This window comes from Salvelinus fontinalis, chromosome 29 (assembly GCF_029448725.1).
Source record: "Salvelinus fontinalis isolate EN_2023a chromosome 29, ASM2944872v1, whole genome shotgun sequence".
NCBI classification, from domain to species: domain Eukaryota; kingdom Metazoa; phylum Chordata; class Actinopteri; order Salmoniformes; family Salmonidae; genus Salvelinus; species Salvelinus fontinalis.
The window spans coordinates 41,641,447-41,661,396 of NC_074693.1; the positions used below are offsets into that span (position 1 = coordinate 41,641,447).

Genomic DNA, 19,950 nt, shown 5'->3' on the forward strand with positions numbered 1-19,950 from the left:
CAAAACCTATCCCATACCATAAATATGTTATCAGACTGTCATCTAATGAGTTTTTTTGTTGGTTAGGGGCTATAAATATCTTAGTTTAGCCGAATTGGTGATGGCTACTGGTGTTGGTGGACAAATAAAAGATGGTGGATTATGCTAATGTGTTTTTAGGTAATAGATGTACATCTTTACATATTGTGTCTTCCCTGTAAAACATTTTAAAAATCGGACATGTTGACTGGATTCACAAGATCTGTGTCTTTCATTAGCTGTATTGGACTTTAATGTGTGAAAGTTAAATATTTAAAAAAAATATTTTTTTTGAATTTCGCGGCACTGGTTTTTCAGTGGGGGGGGGGGGGGGTGTGCCGCTAGCGCCACGCTGATCCTAGACAGGTTAACTTCATTGATATAGGTTGCAGCATTTTCACTTTTGGATGAATTGCGTGCCCATAGTGAACTGCCTCCTACTCTGTCCCAGATGCTAATATATGCAAATTATTATTAATTTTGGATAGAAAACACTCTCAAGCTTCTAAAACTGTTTGAATGATGTCTGTGAGTATAACAGAACTCATATGGCAGGCAAAAACCTGAGAAAAAATCCAAACAGGAAGTAAAAATTCTGAGAGTGGTCATTGTTAAAGTCTTCGCCTATTCAATTCGCTGTAATATATGGATCTGTTTGCACTTCAAATGCCTTCCACTAGATGTCAACAGTCAGTACAACATGGAATGAAGCTGGGACCGGATGGGAGGGGAATGAGAGAAGTTAAAATGAAGTGCTTTCTAAGTGTATCTTGACGGTTGGAGTAATCTTTTTTAGATTATGTTACTCAATCTAAAATGTCCGTCATTAGATGGTTTTTCTCTCAGTCAAACAGTTCCAAACAGAGTGGGTAGTGTTTTACTCTTGAGATCCAGAGGTGTCAGGTTAAAAATGTTCGATCAACTTGAAATCAAATGCATTACTGGTGTGTTTTCTAAGAGGGAGCGTTCTTGATTAGGTAAAATAACTCTCCATCTAAAATGGCCCTTGTTAGACCATTTTTTCCAATTTTGGATCATCAGACATAGGGGGTATAGCTCAGTGGTAGAGCATTTGACTGCAGATCAAGAGGTCTCAGGTTCAAATCCTAGTGCCCCCTTGTAGACATGTACTTTCTAAGTCAGTCTTTAGAGATGGAGTGCTATTTTTCAGGAGTTGTTACTCAATCTAAAATGTACCTTATTAGATCTTTTTTCTCTCAGTCAGACAGTTCCAAACGAAGTTGGAAGTGCAATAGACTGCAGATCAAGAGGTCCCAGATTCAAATTCTGGTGCGCCGTTAACTTCTTTGATATAGGGGGCAGCATTTTCACTTTTGGATGAATTGCGTGCCCATAGTGAACTGCCTCCTACTCTGTCCCAGATGCTAATATATGCAAATTATTATTAATTCTGGATAGAAAACACTCTCAAGCTTCTAAAACTGTTTGAATGATGTCTGTGAGTATAACAGAACTCATATGGCAGGCAAAAACCTGAGAAAAAATCCAAACAGGAAGTGAAGATTCTGAGAGTGGTCATTGTTAAAGTCATCGCCTATTCAATTCCCTGTAATATATGGATCTGTTTGCACTTCAAACGCCTTCCACTAGATGTCAACAGTCAGTACAACATGGAATGAAGCTGGGACCGGATGGGAGGGGAATGAGAGAAGTTAAAATGAAGTGCTTTCTAAGTGTATCTTGACGGTTGGAGTAATCTTTTTTAGATTATGTTACTCAATCTAAAATGTCCGTCATTAGATGGTTTTTCTCTCAGTCAAACAGTTCCAAACAGAGTGGGTAGTGTTTTACTCTTGAGATCCAGAGGTGTCAGGTTAAAAATGTTCGATCCACTTGAAATCAAATGCATTACTGGTGTGTTTTCTAAGAGGGAGCGTTCTTGATTAGGCAAAATAACTCTCCATCTAAAATGGCCCTTGTTAGACCATTATTTCCACTTTTGGATGATTTGCAATAGGGGGTATAGCTCAGTGGTAGAGCATTTGACTGCAGATCAAGAGGTCCCAGGTTCAAATCCTAGTGCCCCCTTGTAGACATGTACTTTCTAAGTCAGTCTTTAGAGATTGAGTGCTATTTTTCAGGAGTTGTTACTCAATCTAAAATGTACCTTATTAGATCTTTTTTCTCTCAGTCAGACAGTTCCAAACGAAGTTGGAATTGCAATAGACTGCAGATCAAGAGGTCCCAGATTCAAATTCTGGTGCGCCGTTAACTTCTTTGATATAGGGGGCAGCATTTTCACTTTTGGATGAATTGCGTGCCCATAGTGAACTGCCTCCTACTCTGTCCCAGATGCTAATATATGCAAATTATTATTAATTTTGGATAGAAAACACTCTCAAGCTTCTAAAACTGTTTGAATGATGTCTGTGAGTATAACAGAACTCATATGGCAGGCAAAAACCTGAGAAAAAATCCAAACAGGAAGTGAAGATTCTGAGAGTGGTCATTGTTAAAGTCATCGCCTATTCAATTCCCTGTAATATATGGATCTGTTTGCACTTCAAACGCCTTCCACTAGATGTCAACAGTCAGTACAACATGGAATGAAGCTGGGACCGGATGGGAGGGGAATGAGAGAAGTTAAAATGAAGTGCTTTCTAAGTGTATCTTGACGGTTGGAGTAATCTTTTTTAGATTATGTTACTCAATCTAAAATGTCCGTCATTAGATGGTTTTTCTCTCAGTCAAACACTTCCAAACAGAGTGGGTAGTGTTTTACTCTTGAGATCCAGAGGTGTCAGGTTAAAAATGTTCGATCCACTTGAAATCAAATGCATTACTGTTGTGTTTTCTAAGAGGGAGCATTCTTGATTAGGCAAAATAACTCTCCATCTAAAATGGCCCTTGTTAGACCATTATTTCCACTTTTGGATGATCAGACATAGGGGGTATAGCTCAGTGGTAGAGCATTTGACTGCAGATCAAGAAGTCCCATGTTCAAATCCTAGTGCCCCCTTGTAGACATGTACTTTCTAAGTCAGTCTTTAGAGATTGAGTGCTATTTTTCAGGAGTTGTTACTCAATCCAAAATGTACCTTATTAGATCTTTTTTCTCTCAGTCAGACAGTTCCAAACGAAGTTGGAAGTGCAATAGACTGCAGATCAAGAGGTCCCAGATTCAAATTCTGGTGCGCCGTTAACTTCTTTGATATAGGGGGCAGCATTTTCACTTTTGGATGAATTGCGTGCCCATAGTGAACTGCCTCCTACTCTGTCCCAGATGCTAATATATGCAAATTATTATTAATTTTGGATAGAAAACACTCTCAAGCTTCTAAAACTGTTTGAATGATGTCTGTGAGTATAACAGAACTCATATGGCAGGCAAAAACCTGAGAAAAAATCCAAACAGGAAGTGAAGATTCTGAGAGTGGTCATTGTTAAAGTCATCGCCTATTCAATTCCCTGTAATATATGGATCTGTTTGCACTTCAAACGCCTTCCACTAGATGTCAACAGTCAGTACAACATGGAATGAAGCTGGGACCGGATGGGAGGGGAATGAGAGAAGTTAAAATGAAGTGCTTTCTAAGTGTATCTTGACGGTTGGAGTAATCTTTTTTAGATTATGTTACTCAATCTAAAATGTCCGTCATTAGATGGTTTTTCTCTCAGTCAAACAGTTCCAAACAGAGTGGGTAGTGTTTTACTCTTGAGATCCAGAGGTGTCAGGTTAAAAATGTTCGATCCACTTGAAATCAAATGCATTACTGGTGTGTTTTCTAAGAGGGAGCGTTCTTGATTAGGCAAAATAACTCTCCATCTAAAATGGCCCTTGTTAGACCATTATTTCCACTTTTGGATGATCTGCAATAGGGGGTATAGCTCAGTGGTAGAGCATTTGACTGCAGATCAAGAAGTCCCATGTTCAAATCCTAGTGCCCCCTTGTAGACATGTACTTTCTAAGTCAGTCTTTAGAGATTGAGTGCTATTTTTCACGAGTTGTTACTCAATCTAAAATGTACCTTATTAGATCTTTTTTCTCTCAGTCAGACAGTTCCAAACGAAGTTGGAAGTGCAATAGACTGCAGATCAAGAGGTCCCAGATTCAAATTCTGGTGCGCCGTTAACTTCTTTGATATAGGGGGCAGCATTTTCACTTTTGGATGAATTGCGTGCCCATAGTGAACTGCCTCCTACTCTGTCCCAGATGCTAATATATGCAAATTATTATGAATTTTGGATAGAAAACACTCTCAAGCTTCTAAAACTGTTTGAATGATGTCTGTGAGTATAACAGAACTCATATGGCAGGCAAAAACCTGAGAAAAAATCCAAACAGGAAGTGAAGATTCTGAGAGTGGTCATTGTTAAAGTCATCGCCTATTCAATTCCCTGTAATATATGGATCTGTTTGCACTTCAAACGCCTTCCACTAGATGTCAACAGTCAGTACAACATGGAATGAAGCTGGGACCGGATGGGAGGGGAATGAGATAAGTTAAAATGAAGTGCTTTCTAAGTGTATCTTGACGGTTGGAGTAATCTTTTTTAGATTATGTTACTCAATCTAAAATGTCCGTCATTAGATGGTTTTTCTCTCAGTCAAACAGTTCCAAACAGAGTGGGTAGTGTTTTACTCTTGAGATCCAGAGGTGTCAGGTTAAAAATGTTCGATCCACTTGAAATCAAATGCATTACTGGTGTGTTTTCTAAGAGGGAGCGTTCTTGATTAGGTAAAATAACTCTCCATCTAAAATGGCCCTTGTTAGACAATTATTTCCACTTTTGGATGATCTGAAATAGGGGGTGTAGCTCAGTGGTAGAGCATTTGACTGCAGATCAAGAAGTCCCAGGTTCAAATCCTAGTGCCCCCTTGTAGACATGTACTTTCTAAGTCAGTCTTTAGAGATGGAGTGCTATTTTTCACAAGATGTTACTCAATCTAAAATGTACCTTATTAGATCTTTTTTCTCTCAGTCAGACAGTTCCAAACGAAGTTGGAAGTGCAATAGACTGCAGATCAAGAGGTCCCAGATTCAAATTCTGGTGCGCCGTTAACTTCTTTGATATAGGGGGCAGCATTTTCACTTTTGGATGAATTGCCTGCCCATAGTGAACTGCCTCCTACTCTGTCCCAGATGCTAATATATGCAAATCTTTATTCATTTTGGATAGAAAACACTCTCAAGCTTCTAAAACTGTTTGAATGATGTCTGTGAGTATAACAGAACTCATTTGGCAGGCAAAAACCTGAGAAAAAATCCAAACGGGAAGTAAAAATTCTGAGTGGTCATTGTTAAAGTCTTCGCCTATTCAATTCCCTGTAATATATGGATCTGTTTGCACTTCAAACACCTTCCACTAGATGTCAACAGTCAGTACAACATGGAATGAAGCTGGGACCGGATGGGAGGGGAATGAGAGAAGTTAAAATGAAGTGCTTTCAAAGTGTATCTTGACGGTTGGAGTAATCTTTTTTAGATTATGTTACTCAATCTAAAATGTCCGTCATTAGATGGTTTTTCTCTCAGTCAAACACTTCCAAACAGAGTGGGTAGTGTTTTACTCTTGAGATCCAGAGGTGTCAGGTTAAAAATGTTCAATCCACTTGAAATCAAATGCATTACTGGTGTGTTTTCTAAGAGGGAGCGTTCTTGATTAGGTAAAATAACTCTCCATCTAAAATGGCCCTTGTTAGACCATTTTTTCCAATGTTGGATTATATAGGGGGTATAGCTCAGTGGTAGAGCATTTGACTGCAGATCAAGAGGTCCCAGGTTCAAATCCTAGTGCCCCCTTGTAGACATGTACTTTCTAAGTCAGTCTTTAGAGATGGAGTGCTATTTTTCAGGAGTTGTTACTCAATCTAAAATGTACCTTATTAGATCTTTTTTCTCTCAGTCAGACAGTTCCAAACGAAGTTGGAAGTGCAATAGACTGCAGATCAAGAGGTCCCAGATTCAAATTCTGGTGCGCCGTTAACTTCTTTGATATAGGGGGCAGCATTTTCACTTTTGGATGAATTGCGTGCCCATAGTGAACTGCCTCCTACTCTGTCCCAGATGCTAATATATGCAAATTATTATTAATTTTGGATAGAAAACACTCTCAAGCTTCTAAAACTGTTTGAATGATGTCTGTGAGTATAACAGAACTCATATGGCAGGCAAAAACCTGAGAAAAAATCCAAACAGGAAGTGAAAATTCTGAGTGGTCATTGTTAAAGTCATCGCCTATTCAATTCCCTGTAATATATGGATCTGTTTGCACTTCAAACGCCTTCCACTAGATGTCAACAGTCAGTACAACATGGAATGAAGCTGGGACCGGATGGGAGGGGAATGAGAGAACTTAAAATGAAGTGCTTTCTAAGTGTATCTTGACGGTTGGAGTAATCTTTTTTAGATTATGTTACTCAATCTAAAATGTCCGTCATTAGATGGTTTTTCTCTCAGTCAAACAGTTCCAAACAGAGTGGGTAGTGTTTTACTCTTGAGATCCAGAGGTGTCAGGTTAAAAATGTTCGATCCACTTGAAATCAAATGCATTACTGGTGTGTTTTCTAAGAGGGAGCGTTCTTGATTAGGTAAAATAACTCTCCATCTAAAATGGCCCTTGTTAGACCATTATTTCCACTTTTGGATGATCATATATAGGGGGTATAGCTCAGTGGTAGAGCATTTGACTGCAGATCAAGAGGTCCCATGTTCAAATCCTAGTGCCCCCTTGTAGACATGTACTTTCTAAGTCAGTCTTTAGAGATTGAGTGCTATTTTTCAGGAGTTGTTACTCAATCCAAAATGTACCTTATTAGATCTTTTTTCTCTCAGTCAGACAGTTCCAAACGAAGTTGGAAGTGCAATAGACTGCAGATCAAGAGGTCCCAGATTCAAATTCTGGTGCGCCGTTAACTTCTTTGATATAGGGGGCAGCATTTTCACTTTTGGATGAATTGCGTGCCCATAGTGAACTGCCTCCTACTCTGTCCCAGATGCTAATATATGCAAATTATTATTAATTTTGGATAGAAAACACTCTCAAGCTTCTAAAACTGTTTGAATGATGTCTGTGAGTATAACAGAACTCATATGGCAGGCAAAAACCTGAGAAAAAATCCAAACAGGAAGTGAAGATTCTGAGAGTGGTCATTGTTAAAGTCATCGCCTATTCAATTCCCTGTAATATATGGATCTGTTTGCACTTCAAACGCCTTCCACTAGATGTCAACAGTCAGTACAACATGGAATGAAGCTGGGACCGGATGGGAGGGGAATGAGAGAAGTTAAAATGAAGTGCTTTCTAAGTGTATCTTGACGGTTGGAGTAATCTTTTTTAGATTATGTTACTCAATCTAAAATGTCCGTCATTAGATGGTTTTTCTCTCAGTCAAACAGTTCCAAACAGAGTGGGTAGTGTTTTACTCTTGAGATCCAGAGGTGTCAGGTTAAAAATGTTCGATCCACTTGAAATCAAATGCATTACTGGTGTGTTTTCTAAGAGGGAGCGTTCTTGATTAGGCAAAATAACTCTCCATCTAAAATGGCCCTTGTTAGACCATTATTTCCACTTTTGGATGATCTGCAATAGGGGGTATAGCTCAGTGGTAGAGCATTTGACTGCAGATCAAGAAGTCCCATGTTCAAATCCTAGTGCCCCCTTGTAGACATGTACTTTCTAAGTCAGTCTTTAGAGATTGAGTGCTATTTTTCACGAGTTGTTACTCAATCTAAAATGTACCTTATTAGATCTTTTTTCTCTCAGTCAGACAGTTCCAAACGAAGTTGGAAGTGCAATAGACTGCAGATCAAGAGGTCCCAGATTCAAATTCTGGTGCGCCGTTAACTTCTTTGATATAGGGGGCAGCATTTTCACTTTTGGATGAATTGCGTGCCCATAGTGAACTGCCTCCTACTCTGTCCCAGATGCTAATATATGCAAATTATTATGAATTTTGGATAGAAAACACTCTCAAGCTTCTAAAACTGTTTGAATGATGTCTGTGAGTATAACAGAACTCATATGGCAGGCAAAAACCTGAGAAAAAATCCAAACAGGAAGTGAAGATTCTGAGAGTGGTCATTGTTAAAGTCATCGCCTATTCAATTCCCTGTAATATATGGATCTGTTTGCACTTCAAACGCCTTCCACTAGATGTCAACAGTCAGTACAACATGGAATGAAGCTGGGACCGGATGGGAGGGGAATGAGATAAGTTAAAATGAAGTGCTTTCTAAGTGTATCTTGACGGTTGGAGTAATCTTTTTTAGATTATGTTACTCAATCTAAAATGTCCGTCATTAGATGGTTTTTCTCTCAGTCAAACAGTTCCAAACAGAGTGGGTAGTGTTTTACTCTTGAGATCCAGAGGTGTCAGGTTAAAAATGTTCGATCCACTTGAAATCAAATGCATTACTGGTGTGTTTTCTAAGAGGGAGCGTTCTTGATTAGGTAAAATAACTCTCCATCTAAAATGGCCCTTGTTAGACAATTATTTCCACTTTTGGATGATCTGAAATAGGGGGTGTAGCTCAGTGGTAGAGCATTTGACTGCAGATCAAGAAGTCCCAGGTTCAAATCCTAGTGCCCCCTTGTAGACATGTACTTTCTAAGTCAGTCTTTAGAGATGGAGTGCTATTTTTCACAAGATGTTACTCAATCTAAAATGTACCTTATTAGATCTTTTTTCTCTCAGTCAGACAGTTCCAAACGAAGTTGGAAGTGCAATAGACTGCAGATCAAGAGGTCCCAGATTCAAATTCTGGTGCGCCGTTAACTTCTTTGATATAGGGGGCAGCATTTTCACTTTTGGATGAATTGCCTGCCCATAGTGAACTGCCTCCTACTCTGTCCCAGATGCTAATATATGCAAATCTTTATTCATTTTGGATAGAAAACACTCTCAAGCTTCTAAAACTGTTTGAATGATGTCTGTGAGTATAACAGAACTCATTTGGCAGGCAAAAACCTGAGAAAAAATCCAAACGGGAAGTAAAAATTCTGAGTGGTCATTGTTAAAGTCTTCGCCTATTCAATTCCCTGTAATATATGGATCTGTTTGCACTTCAAACACCTTCCACTAGATGTCAACAGTCAGTACAACATGGAATGAAGCTGGGACCGGATGGGAGGGGAATGAGAGAAGTTAAAATGAAGTGCTTTCAAAGTGTATCTTGACGGTTGGAGTAATCTTTTTTAGATTATGTTACTCAATCTAAAATGTCCGTCATTAGATGGTTTTTCTCTCAGTCAAACACTTCCAAACAGAGTGGGTAGTGTTTTACTCTTGAGATCCAGAGGTGTCAGGTTAAAAATGTTCAATCCACTTGAAATCAAATGCATTACTGGTGTGTTTTCTAAGAGGGAGCGTTCTTGATTAGGTAAAATAACTCTCCATCTAAAATGGCCCTTGTTAGACCATTTTTTCCAATGTTGGATTATATAGGGGGTATAGCTCAGTGGTAGAGCATTTGACTGCAGATCAAGAGGTCCCAGGTTCAAATCCTAGTGCCCCTTTGTAGACATATACTTTCTAAGTCAGTCTTTAGAGATGGAGTGCTATTTTTCAGGAGTTGTTACTCAATCTAAAATGTACCTTATTAGATCTTTTTTCTCTCAGTCAGACAGTTCCAAACGAAGTTGGAAGTGCAATAGACTGCAGATCAAGAGGTCCCAGATTCAAATTCTGGTGCGCCGTTAACTTCTTTGATATAGGGGGCAGCATTTTCACTTTTTGATGTATTGCGTGCCCATAGTGAACTGCCTCCTACTCTGTCCCAGATGCTAATATATGCAAATTATTATTAATTTTGGAAAGAAAACACTCTCAAGCTTCTAAAACTGTTTGAATGATGTCTGTGAGTATAACAGAACTCATATGGCAGGCAAAAACCTGAGAAAAAATCCAAACAGGAAGTGAAAATACTGAGTGGTCATTGTTAAAGTCATCGCCTATTCAATTCCCTGTAATATATGGATCTGTTTGCACTTAAAACGCCTTCCACTAGATGTTAACAGTCAGTACAACATGGAATGAAGCTGGGACCGGATGGGAGGGGAATGAGAGAACTTAAAATGAAGTGCTTTCTAAGTGTATCTTGACGGTTGGAGTAATCTTTTTTAGATTATGTTACTCAATCTAAAATATCCGTCATTAGATGTTTTTTCTCTAAGTCAAACAGTTCCAAACAGAGTGGGTAGTGTTTTACTCTTGAGATCCAGAGGTGTCAGGTTAAAAATGTTCGATCCACTTGAAATCAAATGCATTACTGGTGTGTTTTCTAAGAGGGAGCGTTCTTGATTAGGTAAAATAACTCTCCATCTAAAATGGCCCTTGTTAGACAATTATTTCCACTTTTGGATGATCTGAAATAGGGGGTGTAGCTCAGTGGTAGAGCATTTGACTGCAGATCAAGAAGTCCCAGGTTCAAATCCTAGTGCCCCCTTGTAGACATGTACTTTCTAAGTCAGTCTTTAGAGATGGAGTGCTATTTTTCAGGAGTTGTTACTCAATCTAAAATGTACCTTATTAGATCTTTTTTCTCTCAGTCAGACAGTTCCAAACGAAGTTGGAAGTGCAATAGACTGCAGATCAAGAGGTCCCAGATTCAAATTCTGGTGCGCCATTAACTTCTTTGATATAGGGGGCAGCATTTTCACTTTTGGATGAATTGCGTGCCCATAGTGAACTGCCTCCTACTCTGTCCCAGATGCTAATATATGCAAATTATTATTAATTTTGGATAGAAAACACTCTCAAGCTTCTAAAACTGTTTGAATGATGTCTGTGAGTATAACAGAACTCATATGGCAGGCAAAAACCTGAGAAAAAATCCAAACAGGAAGTGAAGATTCTGAGAGTGGTCATTGTTAAAGTCATCGCCTATTCAATTCCCTGTAATATATGGATCTGTTTGCACTTCAAACGCCTTCCACTAGATGTCAACAGTCAGTACAACATGGAATGAAGCTGGGACCGGATGGGAGGGGAATGAGAGAAGTTAAAATGAAGTGCTTTCTAAGTGTATCTTGACGGTTGGAGTAATCTTTTTTAGATTATGTTACTCAATCTAAAATGTCCGTCATTAGATGGTTTTTCTCTCAGTCAAACAGTTCCAAACAGAGTGGGTAGTGTTTTACTCTTGAGATCCAGAGGTGTCAGGTTAAAAATGTTCGATCCACTTGAAATCAAATGCATTACTGGTGTGTTTTCTAAGAGGGAGCGTTCTTGATTAGGCAAAATAACTCTCCATCTAAAATGGCCCTTGTTAGACCATTATTTCCACTTTTGGATGATCTGCAATAGGGGGTATAGCTCAGTGGTAGAGCATTTGACTGCAGATCAAGAAGTCCCATGTTCAAATCCTAGTGCCCCCTTGTAGACATGTACTTTCTAAGTCAGTCTTTAGAGATTGAGTGCTATTTTTCACGAGTTGTTACTCAATCTAAAATGTACCTTATTAGATCTTTTTTCTCTCAGTCAGACAGTTCCAAACGAAGTTGGAAGTGCAATAGACTGCAGATCAAGAGGTCCCAGATTCAAATTCTGGTGCGCCGTTAACTTCTTTGATATAGGGGGCAGCATTTTCACTTTTGGATGAATTGCGTGCCCATAGTGAACTGCCTCCTACTCTGTCCCAGATGCTAATATATGCAAATTATTATGAATTTTGGATAGAAAACACTCTCAAGCTTCTAAAACTGTTTGAATGATGTCTGTGAGTATAACAGAACTCATATGGCAGGCAAAAACCTGAGAAAAAATCCAAACAGGAAGTGAAGATTCTGAGAGTGGTCATTGTTAAAGTCATCGCCTATTCAATTCCCTGTAATATATGGATCTGTTTGCACTTCAAACGCCTTCCACTAGATGTCAACAGTCAGTACAACATGGAATGAAGCTGGGACCGGATGGGAGGGGAATGAGATAAGTTAAAATGAAGTGCTTTCTAAGTGTATCTTGACGGTTGGAGTAATCTTTTTTAGATTATGTTACTCAATCTAAAATGTCCGTCATTAGATGGTTTTTCTCTCAGTCAAACAGTTCCAAACAGAGTGGGTAGTGTTTTACTCTTGAGATCCAGAGGTGTCAGGTTAAAAATGTTCGATCCACTTGAAATCAAATGCATTACTGGTGTGTTTTCTAAGAGGGAGCGTTCTTGATTAGGTAAAATAACTCTCCATCTAAAATGGCCCTTGTTAGACAATTATTTCCACTTTTGGATGATCTGAAATAGGGGGTGTAGCTCAGTGGTAGAGCATTTGACTGCAGATCAAGAAGTCCCAGGTTCAAATCCTAGTGCCCCCTTGTAGACATGTACTTTCTAAGTCAGTCTTTAGAGATGGAGTGCTATTTTTCACAAGATGTTACTCAATCTAAAATGTACCTTATTAGATCTTTTTTCTCTCAGTCAGACAGTTCCAAACGAAGTTGGAAGTGCAATAGACTGCAGATCAAGAGGTCCCAGATTCAAATTCTGGTGCGCCGTTAACTTCTTTGATATAGGGGGCAGCATTTTCACTTTTGGATGAATTGCCTGCCCATAGTGAACTGCCTCCTACTCTGTCCCAGATGCTAATATATGCAAATCTTTATTCATTTTGGATAGAAAACACTCTCAAGCTTCTAAAACTGTTTGAATGATGTCTGTGAGTATAACAGAACTCATTTGGCAGGCAAAAACCTGAGAAAAAATCCAAACGGGAAGTAAAAATTCTGAGTGGTCATTGTTAAAGTCTTCGCCTATTCAATTCCCTGTAATATATGGATCTGTTTGCACTTCAAACACCTTCCACTAGATGTCAACAGTCAGTACAACATGGAATGAAGCTGGGACCGGATGGGAGGGGAATGAGAGAAGTTAAAATGAAGTGCTTTCAAAGTGTATCTTGACGGTTGGAGTAATCTTTTTTAGATTATGTTACTCAATCTAAAATGTCCGTCATTAGATGGTTTTTCTCTCAGTCAAACACTTCCAAACAGAGTGGGTAGTGTTTTACTCTTGAGATCCAGAGGTGTCAGGTTAAAAATGTTCAATCCACTTGAAATCAAATGCATTACTGGTGTGTTTTCTAAGAGGGAGCGTTCTTGATTAGGTAAAATAACTCTCCATCTAAAATGGCCCTTGTTAGACCATTTTTTCCAATGTTGGATTATATAGGGGGTATAGCTCAGTGGTAGAGCATTTGACTGCAGATCAAGAGGTCCCAGGTTCAAATCCTAGTGCCCCTTTGTAGACATATACTTTCTAAGTCAGTCTTTAGAGATGGAGTGCTATTTTTCAGGAGTTGTTACTCAATCTAAAATGTACCTTATTAGATCTTTTTTCTCTCAGTCAGACAGTTCCAAACGAAGTTGGAAGTGCAATAGACTGCAGATCAAGAGGTCCCAGATTCAAATTCTGGTGCGCCGTTAACTTCTTTGATATAGGGGGCAGCATTTTCACTTTTTGATGTATTGCGTGCCCATAGTGAACTGCCTCCTACTCTGTCCCAGATGCTAATATATGCAAATTATTATTAATTTTGGAAAGAAAACACTCTCAAGCTTCTAAAACTGTTTGAATGATGTCTGTGAGTATAACAGAACTCATATGGCAGGCAAAAACCTGAGAAAAAATCCAAACAGGAAGTGAAAATACTGAGTGGTCATTGTTAAAGTCATCGCCTATTCAATTCCCTGTAATATATGGATCTGTTTGCACTTAAAACGCCTTCCACTAGATGTTAACAGTCAGTACAACATGGAATGAAGCTGGGACCGGATGGGAGGGGAATGAGAGAACTTAAAATGAAGTGCTTTCTAAGTGTATCTTGACGGTTGGAGTAATCTTTTTTAGATTATGTTACTCAATCTAAAATATCCGTCATTAGATGTTTTTTCTCTAAGTCAAACAGTTCCAAACAGAGTGGGTAGTGTTTTACTCTTGAGATCCAGAGGTGTCAGGTTAAAAATGTTCGATCCACTTGAAATCAAATGCATTACTGGTGTGTTTTCTAAGAGGGAGCGTTCTTGATTAGGTAAAATAACTCTCCATCTAAAATGGCCCTTGTTAGACAATTATTTCCACTTTTGGATGATCTGAAATAGGGGGTGTAGCTCAGTGGTAGAGCATTTGACTGCAGATCAAGAAGTCCCAGGTTCAAATCCTAGTGCCCCCTTGTAGACATGTACTTTCTAAGTCAGTCTTTAGAGATGGAGTGCTATTTTTCAGGAGTTGTTACTCAATCTAAAATGTACCTTATTAGATCTTTTTTCTCTCAGTCAGACAGTTCCAAACGAAGTTGGAAGTGCAATAGACTGCAGATCAAGAGGTCCCAGATTCAAATTCTGGTGCGCCATTAACTTCTTTGATATAGGGGGCAGCATTTTCACTTTTGGATGAATTGCGTGCCCATAGTGAACTGCCTCCTACTCTGTCCCAGATGCTAATATATGCAAATTATTATTAATTTTGGATAGAAAACACTCTCAAGCTTCTAAAACTGTTTGAATGATGTCTGTGAGTATAACAGAACTCATTTGGCAGGCAAAAACCTGAGAAAAAATCCAAACAGGAAGTGAAAATTCTGAGGTGGTCATTGTTAAAGTCATCGCCTATTCAATTCCCTGTAATATATGGATCTGTTTGCACTTCAAACGCCTTCCACTAGATGTCAACAGTCAGTACAACATGGAATGAAGCTGGGACCGGATGGGAGGGGAATGAGAGAACTTAAAATGAAGTGCTTTCTAAGTGTATCTTGACGGTTGGAGTAATCTCTTTTAGATTATGTTACTCAATCTAAAATGTCCGTCATTAGATGGTTTTTCTCTCAGTCAAACAGTTCCAAACAGAGTGGGTAGTGTTTTACTCTTGAGATCCAGAGGTGTCAGGTTAAAAATGTTCGATCCACTTGAAATCAAATGCATTACTGGTGTGTTTTCTAAGAAGGAGCGTTCTTGATTAGGTAAAATAACTCTCCATCTAAAATGGCCCTTGTTAGACCATTTTTTCCAATTTTGGATCGTCATATATAGGGGGTATAGCTCAGTGGTAGAGCATTTGACTGCAGATCAAGAGGTCCCAGGTTCAAATCCTAGTGCCCCCTTGTAGACATGTACTTTCTAAGTCAGTCTTTAGAGATGGAGTGCTATTTTTCAGGAGTTGTTACTCAATCTAAAATGTACCTTATTAGATCTTTTTTCTCTCAGTCAGACAGTTCCAAACGAAGTTGGAAGTGCAATAGACTGCAGATCAAGAGGTCCCAGATTCAAATTCTGGTGCGCCGTTAACTTCTTTGATATAGGGGGCAGCATTTTCACTTTTGGATGAATTGCGTGCCCATAGTGAACTGCCTCCTACTCTGTCCCAGATGCTAATATATGCAAATTATTATTAATTTTGGAAAGAAAACACTCTCAAGCTTCTAAAACTGTTTGAATGATGTCTGTGAGTATAACAGAACTCATATGGCAGGCAAAAACCTGAGAAAAAATCCAAACAGGAAGTGAAAATACTGAGTGGTCATTGTTAAAGTCATCGCCTATTCAATTCCCTGTAATATATGGATCTGTTTGCACTTCAAACGCCTTCCACTAGATGTCAACAGTCAGTACAACATGGAATGAAGCTGGGACCGGATGGGAGGGGAATGAGAGAACTTAAAATGAAGTGCTTTCTAAGTGTATCTTGACGGTTGGAGTAATCTTTTTTAGATTATGTTACTCAATCTAAAATGTCCGTCATTAGATGTTTTTTCTCTCAGTCAAACAGTTCCAAACAGAGTGGGTAGTGTTTTACTCTTGAGATCCAGAGGTGTCAGGTTAAAAATGTTCGATCCACTTGAAATCAAATGCATTACTGGTGTGTTTTCTAAGAGGGAGCGTTCTTGATTAGGTAAAATAACTCTCCATCTAAAATGGCCCTTGTTAGACCATTTTTTCCAATTTTGGTTTATCAGACATAGGGGGTATAGCTCAGTGGTAGAGCATTTGACTGCAGATCAAGAGGTCCCAGGTTCAAATCCTAGTGCCCCTTTGTAGACATGTACTTTCTAAGTCAGTCTTTAGAGATGGAGTGCTATTTTTCACGAGTTGTTACTCAATCTAAAATGTACCTTATTAGATCTTTTTTCTCTCAGTCAGACAGTTCCAAACGAAGTTGGAAGTGCAATAGACTGCAGATCAAGAGGTCCCAGATTCAAATTCTGGTGCGCCGTTAACTTCTTTGATATAGGGGGCAGCATTTTCACTTTTGGATGAATTGCGTGCCCATAGTGAACTGCCTCCTACTCTGTCCCAGATGCTAATATATGCAAAGTATTATTAATTGTGGATAGAAACACTCTCAAGCTTCTAAAACTGTTTGAATGATGTCTGTGAGTATAACAGAACTCATATTGCAGGCAAAAACCTGAGAAAAAATCCAAACAGGAAGTGAAAATTCTGAGAGTGGTCATTGTTAAAGTCATCACCTATTCAATTCCCTGTAATATATGGATCTGTTTGCACTTCAAACGCCTTCCACTAGATGTCAACAGTCAGTACAACATGGAATGAAGCTGGGACCGGATGGGAGGGGAATGAGAGAAGTTAAAATGAAGTGCTTTCTAAGTGTATCTTGACGGTTGGAGTAATCTTTTTTAGATTATGTTACTCAATCTAAAATGTCCGTCATTAGATGGTTTTTCTCTCAGTCAAACACTTCCAAACAGAGTGGGTAGTGTTTTACTCTTGAGATCCAGAGGTGTCAGGTTAAAAATGTTCGATCCACTTGAAATCAAATGCATTACTGGTGTGTTTTCTAAGAGGGAGCGTTCTTGATTGGGCAAAATAACTCTCCATCTAAAATGGCCCTTGTTAGACCATTTTTTCCAATTTTGGAGGATCAGATATAGGGGGTATAGCTCAGTGGTAGAGCATTTGACTGCAGATCAAGAGGTCCCAGGTTCAAATCCTAGTGCCCCCTTGTAGACATGTACTTTCTAAGTCAGTCTTTAGAGATGGAGTGCTATTTTTCGCGAGTTGTTACTCAATCTAAAATGTACCTTATTAGATCTTTTTTCTCTCAGTCAGACAGTTCCAAACGAAGTTGGAAGTGCAATAGACTGCAGATCAAGAGGTCCCAGATTCAAATTCTGGTGCCCCGTTAACTTCTTTGATATAGGGGGCAGCATTTTCACTTTTGGATGAATTGCGTGCCCATAGTGAACTGCCTCCTACTCTGTCCCAGATGCTAATATATGCAAAGTATTATTAATTGTGGATAGAAAACACTCTCAAGCTTCTAAAACTGTTTGAATGATGTCTGTGAGTATAACAGAACTCATATTGCAGGCAAAAACCTGAGAAAAAATCCAAACAGGAAGTGAAAATTCTGAGAGTGGTCATTGTTAAAGTCATCGCCTATTCAATTCCCTGTAATATATGGATCTGTTTGCACTTCAAACACCTTCCACTAGATGTCAACAGTCAGTACAACATGGAATGAAGCTGGGACCGGATGGGAGGGGAATGAGAGAACTTAAAATGAAGTGCTTTCTAAGTGTATCTTGACGGTTGGAGTAATCTCTTTTAGATTATGTTACTCAATCTAAAATGTCCGTCATTAGATGGTTTTTCTCTCAGTCAAACAGTTCCAAACAGAGTGGGTAGTGTTTTACTCTTGAGATCCAGAGGTGTCAGGTTAAAAATGTTCGATCCACTTGAAATCAAATGCATTACTGGTGTGTTTTCTAAGAAGGAGCGTTCTTGATTAGGTAAAATAACTCTCCATCTAAAATGGCCCTTGTTAGACCATTTTTTCCAATTTTGGATCGTCATATATAGGGGGTATAGCTCAGTGGTAGAGCATTTGACTGCAGATCAAGAGGTCCCAGGTTCAAATCCTAGTGCCCCTTTGTAGACATTTACTTTCTAAGTCAGTCTTTAGAGATGGAGTGCTATTTTTCAGGAGTTGTTACTCAATCTAAAATGTACCTTATTAGATCTTTTTTCTCTCAGTCAGACAGTTCCAAACGAAGTTGGAAGTGCAATAGACTGCAGATCAAGAGGTCCCAGATTCAAATTCTGGTGCCCCGTTAACTTCTTTGATATAGGGGGCAGCATTTTCACTTTTGGATGAATTGCGTGCCCATAGTGAACTGCCTCCTACTCTGTCCCAGATGCTAATATATGCAAAGTATTATTAATTGTGGATAGAAAACACTCTCAAGCTTCTAAAACTGTTTGAATGATGTCTGTGAGTATAACAGAACTCATATTGCAGGCAAAAACCTGAGAAAAAATCCAAACAGGAAGTGAAAATTCTGAGAGTGGTCATTGTTAAAGTCATCGCCTATTCAATTCCCTGTAATATATGGATCTGTTTGCACTTCAAACGCCTTCCACTAGATGTCAACAGTCAGTACAACATGGAATGAAGCTGGGACCATATGGGAGGGGAATGAGAGAAGTTAAAATGAAGTGCTTTCTAAGTGTATCTTGACGGTTGGAGTAATCTTTTTTAGATTATGTTACTCAATCTAAAATATCCGTCATTAGATGTTTTTTCTCTCAGTCAAACAGTTCCAAACAGAGTGGGTAGTGTTTTACTCTTGAGATCCAGAGGTGTCAGGTTAAAAATGTTCGATCCACTTGAAATCAAATGCATTACTGGTGTGTTTTCTAAGAGGGAGCGTTCTTGATTAGGTAAAATAACTCTCCATCTAAAATGGCCCTTGTTAGACCATTTTTTCCAATTTTGGAGAATCAGACATAGGGGGTATAGCTCAGTGGTAGAGCATTTGACTGCAGATCAAGAGGTCCCAGGTTCAAATCCTAGTGCCCCCTTGTAGACATGTACTTTCTAAGTCAGTCTTTAGAGATGGAGTGCTATTTTTCACGAGTTGTTACTCAATCTAAATTGTACCTTATTAGATCTTTTTTCTCTCAGTCAGACAGTTCCAAACGAAGTTGGAAGTGCAATAGACTGCAGATCAAGAGGTCCCAGATTCAAATTCTTTTGTGCCGTTAACTTCTTTGATATAGGGGGCAGCATTTTCACTTTTGGATGAATTGCGTGCCCATAGTGAACTGCCTCCTACTCTGTCCCAGATGCTAATATATGCAAATTATTATTAATTTTGGATAGAAAACACTCTCAAGCTTCTAAAACTGTTTGAATGATGTTGGTGAGTATAACAGAACTCATATGGCAGGCAAAAACCTGAGAAAAAATCCAAACAGGAAGTAAAAATTCTGAGAGTGGTCATTGTTAAAGTCTTCGCCTATTCAATTCGCTGTAATATATGGATCTGTTTGCACTTCAAACGCCTTCCACTAGATGTCAACAGTCAGTACAACATGGAATGAAGCTGGGACCGGATGGGAGGGGAATGAGAGAACTTAAAATGAAGTGCTTTCTAAGTGTATCTTGACGGTTGGAGTAATCTTTTTTAGATTATGTTACTCAATCTAAAATGTCCGTCATTAGATGGTTTTTCTCTCAGTCAAACAGTTCCAAACAGAGTGGGTAGTGTTTTACTCTTGAGATCCAGAAGTGTCAGGTTAAAAATGTTTGATCCACTTGAAATCAAATGCATTACTGGTGTGTTTTCTAAGAGGGAGCGTTCTTGATTAGGTAAAATAAATCTCCATCTAAAATGGCCCTTGTTAGACCATTTTTTCCAATTTTGGGTCATCAGACATTGGGGGTATAGCTCAGTGGTAGAGCATTTGACTGCAGATCAAGAAGTCCCAGGTTCAAATCCTAGTGACCCCTTGTAGACATGTACTTTCTAAGTCAGTCTTTAGAGATGGAGTGCTATTTTTCACGAGTTGTTACTCAATCTAAAATGTACCTTATTAGATCTTTTTTCTCTCAGTCAGACAGTTCCAAACGAAGTTGGAAGTGCAATAGACTGCAGATCAAGAGGTCCCAGATTCAAATTCTGGTGCGCCGTTAACTTCTTTGATATAGGGGGCAGCATTTTCACTTTTGGATGAA

The 19,950-nt window shown here is 38.9% G+C and overlaps 10 non-coding genes across 10 annotated transcripts; all 10 read left to right on the forward strand.

Annotated features, from left to right (window-relative positions):
* Positions 1-1,064: 1,064 nt before the first annotated feature.
* Positions 1,065-1,136, forward strand: trnac-gca (transfer RNA cysteine (anticodon GCA)). Its single transcript has one exon. It is a non-coding gene; the product is annotated as a tRNA-Cys (tRNA).
* Positions 1,137-1,995: 859 nt separating this feature from the next.
* trnac-gca (transfer RNA cysteine (anticodon GCA)) lies at positions 1,996-2,067 on the forward strand. Its single transcript has one exon. It is a non-coding gene; the product is annotated as a tRNA-Cys (tRNA).
* Positions 2,068-5,712: 3,645 nt separating this feature from the next.
* Positions 5,713-5,784, forward strand: trnac-gca (transfer RNA cysteine (anticodon GCA)). Its single transcript has one exon. It is a non-coding gene; the product is annotated as a tRNA-Cys (tRNA).
* A 3,643-nt stretch (positions 5,785-9,427) lies between these two features.
* trnac-gca (transfer RNA cysteine (anticodon GCA)) lies at positions 9,428-9,499 on the forward strand. The gene has a single exon. It is a non-coding gene; the product is annotated as a tRNA-Cys (tRNA).
* A 3,643-nt stretch (positions 9,500-13,142) lies between these two features.
* trnac-gca (transfer RNA cysteine (anticodon GCA)) lies at positions 13,143-13,214 on the forward strand. Its single transcript has one exon. It is a non-coding gene; the product is annotated as a tRNA-Cys (tRNA).
* A 1,787-nt stretch (positions 13,215-15,001) lies between these two features.
* On the forward strand, positions 15,002-15,073 carry trnac-gca (transfer RNA cysteine (anticodon GCA)). The gene has a single exon. It is a non-coding gene; the product is annotated as a tRNA-Cys (tRNA).
* An 857-nt stretch (positions 15,074-15,930) lies between these two features.
* trnac-gca (transfer RNA cysteine (anticodon GCA)) lies at positions 15,931-16,002 on the forward strand. The gene has a single exon. It is a non-coding gene; the product is annotated as a tRNA-Cys (tRNA).
* Positions 16,003-16,860: 858 nt separating this feature from the next.
* trnac-gca (transfer RNA cysteine (anticodon GCA)) lies at positions 16,861-16,932 on the forward strand. Its single transcript has one exon. It is a non-coding gene; the product is annotated as a tRNA-Cys (tRNA).
* Positions 16,933-17,791: 859 nt separating this feature from the next.
* On the forward strand, positions 17,792-17,863 carry trnac-gca (transfer RNA cysteine (anticodon GCA)). The gene has a single exon. It is a non-coding gene; the product is annotated as a tRNA-Cys (tRNA).
* An 859-nt stretch (positions 17,864-18,722) lies between these two features.
* Positions 18,723-18,794, forward strand: trnac-gca (transfer RNA cysteine (anticodon GCA)). The gene has a single exon. It is a non-coding gene; the product is annotated as a tRNA-Cys (tRNA).
* Positions 18,795-19,950: the final 1,156 nt, after the last annotated feature.